Source organism: Hemitrygon akajei, chromosome 23, assembly GCF_048418815.1.
Source record: "Hemitrygon akajei chromosome 23, sHemAka1.3, whole genome shotgun sequence".
Classification (NCBI taxonomy): Eukaryota; Metazoa; Chordata; class Chondrichthyes; order Myliobatiformes; family Dasyatidae; genus Hemitrygon; species Hemitrygon akajei.
In genome coordinates, this window is record NC_133146.1 from 35,425,867 (window position 1) to 35,432,668 (window position 6,802).

Consider the following 6,802-nt stretch of genomic DNA (forward strand, 5'->3'; position numbering starts at 1 on the left):
GAATCCCGATGACACGAGCCAGACATTGACCCTGGTTACTATCATTCACAAGTCTTTCATCAAGGGGAATAACAGAGCATTTTGTATGCACTGACCTTATTTAAAATTGCTTGTAGAAATTCAGAATATTCACGCACAGGCTCGAGAAATGATTGAGGTGCACCAGGTCACCAAGCAGATATTTTGGTGTGGTAAAAGTGAAATGCCTAAGGAATCAGTGGGACAGAATAGCCCAGGGAGAGCGGGATGGTACATGGACAACTCGTGGGAATAACAGTAACGAGGAGAGATATTGATGCTTTAAGGTTGAAGTGAGGCAGTGACAGGGGGGAGGTGAGAGTAACTGGGGAATGATCATGCCCGTGGTTCAGAGAGCTGATGAGCCTGCCATGGATTATGCAGAGCATAAATATCAAGCATATGAGGAACACTCTGGTTGGAAAATCCAGGAATGGCTGATCCAGTCCACATGAAAATGCAGAATGAAGGCCTGAGCTCAACCCACCAGGAAATTTTAGTTTTGGGGACAGTTGTGGGATTGACCTATTCCTCCAGAGAGATAAATCAGAGAAGGAGGAAGAGAGGTCATAAAGTGGCTGTAGTGGATGTAGCTGCTATGAAGACACAGTGGACGTAACTTCTGTGCCAGCAAATAGGGCACCTGGCAAGGGAGTGCCCAAATAGACATAGATTGGTAATGGTGATGGCACAGTATGTTACGGCTATGGCCCACCAGGGCATAGTTGGACAATGTGTCTGACAAAACAGAGAAAAGTGTGAAAATCACCCACCAAAACAGGCAGGAATGACAGCAGCACCTTTTCTGTTTGACCAGATTATTAATTTGGTGAAGTCAGCATCCAGGTCAGACAAATAGCTGGTGGCTGCATCCATTGTTAATACTGGTCACCAACGGATGTACACAAGAGGTTTCTTTGTATACTAGCAATGTGATATGCCTGTGGACACTGGGTTACCAGTGAATAACTGATCCAGCTTTGCCAGTGACTGGAGAGATGATTTACATTATGAGTGTAGAGGTGAATGAACGCAGGCAGAGAGAAGGGAGCCTCACTTATTTGAGATTAAGGGATCGCAGTGATGCGAGCACGGATAACTGGATCTGTTAAATTTAATGTGATCTGTTTCCAGACTTTCAGACAACTGGAAAAGGCAACTGGTTTCCTTGGCTGCGTAAGTCTAGGGAAGACACTCTCTGGTCCCGCCCAGCTCGTGAGATTGAGATGGCTTCTCCCACCCCAAACCCCAGTTTGTGAGGATTCTGTGCAATTTGCTACCCTGTTATAAATTAGTACCACAAGATAGCAGACAGTACCTTGCATATGATTAGAGGAATTATGTTAATGAAATTTAACTAAAGGGTTAGGAAGGAATATCAAAAAGAAAAGAGCCCATTCTAATGAAACAGTCAAATGTGCACAAGTTGGAGCTCATCTTGAACTTCTCTGTTGAGAACATGTGCTGGGCCTTCGGTCAGTGTGAAAGCCCACACCACCCTTCAAATGTTTCTCGCAATCTGTCTCGAGCAAATGAGTCTCCCACTACTTTTTTGCATTTCCCCTCCCCCCACCACTTTCAAAGCTCTTACTATCTTTCCTTTCAGTTAGTCCTGACGAAGAGTCTTGGCCCGAAATGTTGACAGTGCTTCTCCCTATAGATGCTGCCTGGCCTGCTGTGTTCCACCAGCATTTTGTGTGTGTGTTTGAGTCTACCACTGGATCATATGCTATGCCCAGATCTCCCCAACATCTTCTCTCTCCATCTCCCACCGAACACAAGCCCAAAACCAACCTTATTGTCCCTCACCAAGAAAACCTCCCACTAATTGGATGGCACACATTCCACAACATCACTTATCTTCTTTCTTTTTCAATCTTTTTATTAGTATTAATAATATTATGAACAAAATACAATTGATATATTAATAAAGGGATTACAAACATACAAATTCCCATTACACATGAAAGAATACATAAGCAATGAATACAGTATAAATAAGTTTTCCCGAAACATGAACCTTATAATATATATATGAACAAGGTAAATCTAGATATTTCATAATATATAATATAAAAAAAGAGAAAAAAATATATATATGCAAAGTTGACTAACCTACTAATCTAGTATCTAAGGGGAAAAAAGAAGCAAAAAAAGAAAGAAAAAAAAAGAAAAATTAAAAAAGAGAAAAAAAAGGACTGTTTATAATATTTCACAAGAGTACATAAACATCAATGTTGTCAACTCCGATCCTCTCAACATAACCACGATTAAAGCTGAAAAAACCAATAAGCTTGGAACAGGGTCGTATTACATCATATGAAAATATTGAATAAATGGTTTCCATATCTTTTCAAATTTAATAGAAGTATCGAATACACCACTTCTAATTTTTTCTAAATTTAAACATAACATAGTTTGAGAAAGCCAATGAAATACAGTGGGAGGATTAATTTCCTTCCAATTCAACAAAATAGATCTTCTAGCCATCAAAGTGAGAAAAGCAATCATTCGACAGGCGGAAGGAGATAAATGGAGTGAGTCCATCATCGGTAAACCAAAAATTGCGGTAATAGGATGGGGTTGTAAATCGATGTTCAGTACCACAGAGATAATATCGAAAATATCTTTCCAATATTTTTTCAAAAGCGGACATGACCAAAACTTATGAGTTAAAGACGCGATTTCCAATTGACATCTGTCACAAATAGGGTTTATATAAGAATAAAAATGAGCTAATTTATCCTTGGACATATGGGCCCTATGTACAACCTTAAATTGTATTAATGAATGTTTGGCACATATAGATGATGTATTAACTAATTGAAGAATTCTATCCCAATTCTCAATAGGAATAATAAGATTGAGCTCTCTTTCCCAATCATTTTTGGTCTTATCAAGGGGCACTGAACGTATCTTCATAATTATATTATAAAGTTTTGATATAAGCCCTTTTTGAAAAGGGTTTAATTCAAACAAACTCTCCAAAATATCTGAAGACACAAAATTTGGAAATGTAGGAAGTACCGTACTTAAAAAATGCCTAACCTGTAAGTATCTAAAAAAATGAAATCTAGGCAAATTATATTTATTAGATAATTGCTCAAAAGACATAAAACAGTTGTCTGAAAATAAATCAGAAAATCTTAATAAACCCTTAGTTTTCCAAGCCAAAAAAGCTTGATCTATAATTGAGGGGTGCAAAAAACAATTAGATACAATAGGAATATTTAAAACGAATTGAGTCAACCCGAAAAAGTTCCGAAATTGAAACCATATACGTAAGGTATATTTAACTATCCGGTTGTCTATTCATTTCGGCAATTTAGAAAGAGCAAAAGGGAGAGAAGTCCCTAAAATAGAACCCAGAGCATAACCTGGTACCGATTTAATTTCCAAACTCACCCAATGAGGGCCAAAAGGACCATCCCATTCTTTCAACCAACATAACAAATATCTAATATTAACTGCCCAATAATAAAATCTGAAATTGGGTAATGCCAACCCACCTTCCTTCTTTGTCTTCTGTAAGTATGTTTTACCTAACCTGGGATTTTTATTCTGCCATATATATGAGGAAATTTTTGAATCAACATTAGTAAAAAAGGATTTCAGAATAAAAATTGGTGCCGCTTGAAAAATATATAAAAACTTAGGTAAAATAACCATCTTAATAGCATTAATCCTACCTATCAGAGATAAAGATAATGGTGACCACTTAGTAAACAAGCCTTTAATCTGATCAATTAAGGGTAGAAAAATAAACCTAAATAAATCTTTATGGTTTTTTGTGATTTTAATCCCTAAGTAAATAAAAGAGTCATTAACTAATTTAAAAGGTAAATTACCATAGCTTGGGACCTGTCTATTCAAAGGAAACAATTCACTCTTATTAAGATTTAACTTATACCCAGAAAACTCACTAAATTGAGCCAACAATGATAAAACTGCTGGAATAGATTTCTCAGGGTTAGAAATGAATAATAATAAATCATCTGCGTACAAAGATACCTTATGAATATCTGTTCCATGGTTAATACCCAAAATATCCTGTGATTCTCTGATGGCAATTGCCAAAGATTCTAAAGCAATGTTAAATAGTAATGGGCTAAGAGGACAACCTTGTCTAGTGCCCCGAAATAAACGAAAGAAGGGAGATCTTTGATTATTAGTAAACACCGAGGCTACTGGAGTTTGATAAATCAGTTTAATCCTAGAAATAAAGGTCGGACTAAAATTAAACTTCTCCAGCACATAAAATAAGTAAGGCCATTCAACTCTATCAAATGCTTTCTCCGCATCTAATGAAATAACACATTCTGAAGTGCTATGTGAAGGAGTATAAACAATATTCAGTAATCTCCTAACATTGAAAAAAGAATAGCGATTTTTAATAAAACCGGTTTGATCTACCGAAATAATTTGGGGTAATACCTTCTCCAGCCTGGAAGCCAGTAACTTGGAAAAGATCTTGGAGTCCACATTCAATAAAGATATTGGTCTATAAGATGCACAGTCAGTAGGGTCTTTATCTTTCTTCAGTATTAAGGAAATGGAAGCTCTATAAAAAGATTGTGGCAAATTCCCCAATCTAATTGCTTCTTCAAAAACCTTGCATAACCAAGGAGAGAGAGTAGCAGAAAAACATTTTAAAAATTCTGCTGTATACCCATCTGGACCTGGTGCTTTCCCAGAATTCATTGAGGAAATAACCCCTTTAATTTCCGCATCCATGATCGGAGTATCTAATACTGAAAGATCATCGGATGATAATTTTGGAAAATTCAATTTCCCAAGAAAATCACACATGGTATTATGATCCTGAGGGAATTCAGATTGATACAGGGAGGTATAAAAGTCTTGAAAAGACTTATTTATCTCATCATGGTTAACTGTCAAATCCCCATTCTGCTGACGAACCTTAGTGATTTGACGTTTAACCCAAACATTCTTCAGCTGACTAGCTAACAGTTTTCCTGATTTATCACTATGTATATAAAAATCAGATCTGGTTTTCATTAATTGATTTTCAATCGGAGATGAAAGTAATAAACTATGTTCCATTTGAAGTTCAACCCTTTGTTTGTAAAGCTCCCTACTAGGAGTGGTTGAATATTTCTTGTCAATCTCTTTAATTTTATCAACCAATAAAAGAGTTTCCTTCTTAATGCGTTTTCTCAGATCAACAGAGTAAGAGATAATCTGTCCACATATATACGCTTTAAAGGTGTCCCAAAGTGTTCCGCAAGAGATATCTTCCGTGGAATTAGTTGAAAAGAAGAAATCGATCTGCTCCTTCATAAATTTAATAAAGTCCGGATCTTGCAATAAGGTAGCGTCAAATCGCCATTGTCTAACACTTGAAGCTGTATCCGTAAAATTAATAGAAAGTTTTAATGGAGCATGGTCAGAAATAGCTATAATATCATAATTACAACCAATTACCGATGGAATAAAACAAGAGTCAATAAAAAAAATAATCAATTCTCGAATAGGAATGATAAACATGTGAGAAAAAAGAAAACTCTTTGTCATTAGGATGGCGAAATCTCCAAATATCAAAAACTCCATTATCAGTCAAAAAGGAGTTAATACAAGTGGCCGACTTATTGGGTAAATTCTGAATAGATATAGATTTGTCCATCAAAGGATTTAAACAACAATTAAAGTCACCACCCATTATTAACTTATATTCATTTAAATTAGGTAAAGAAGTAAATAAGGACTTAAAAAAATCAGGACAATCCACATTTGGAGCATAAACATTAACCATAGCAACCTTTTTATTACAGAGTAAACCCGTAATTAACAAAAATCTACCATTCGGATCCGAAAGGATATCATGTTGAACAAATGCAATAGAGGAGTCAATAAAAATTGAAACTCCCTTAACTTTGGCATTCGAATTCGAATGATACTGTTGACCCCGCCAAGACCTAAAAAAGTGATATTTGTCATCCTTCCTCACATGAGTTTCTTGTACAAAAATGATATGAGCATTAAGTCTTTGGAATACTTTGAAAATCTTCTTTCGTTTAATCGGATGGTTTAAACCATTAGTATTCCAAGACACAAAGTTAATGGTTTGAGCCACGCTTCTAAAGTCGACCCTTTGGTATAGAAAGGGTTAACCATATTATAAACTCATGCACCCGGAAGAGGAACAAAAATAAAGAGCAGACCCGGAAGTGACGACATCGTAGACATATTTGTAGTTCAAGAACAGCCCGAATGAAAAAACTGAAACAAACTGGTAAAATAAAAATAAAAAAGGAAAACAGACCATCCCCCACCCCCACAAGAAAAAGAAAAAAAGCCAAAATATGGCTAGAAAAAGGAAAAAATGAGACTAATTCTACCCCCATATCAGCGGCAGACCACTCAGTATTTAAAGGATATATTTAAAAAACCGCCCCAACTTTAAAAATTATGATCACAATACTAAAATCTACGCTTCTTAATATGCTTAGTTGTAAAAAAAAAAGAATATAATCACTAAAAGTTTATAAATCGGGTTATAACCCAAACAAATCAAGAAATATTTAAACTATGATAAGCGATGCATTATAGGAAGAAGACAAAAGAAGAAACAATAACGCCATCTTAAACAAAACCAAGAATATTTTTGCAAAAAACCACCATCTTGATAATAAAAAAAATTTCCCTTTGAAAGGTTAAAAATATACCTTCAAGGGAACAAAAATAATAGTCAAAAATATAGTATAGTGGTTAAAGTGTATAAGACAGAATGATTAATATAACGAAAACACACTTTAACTTAAAT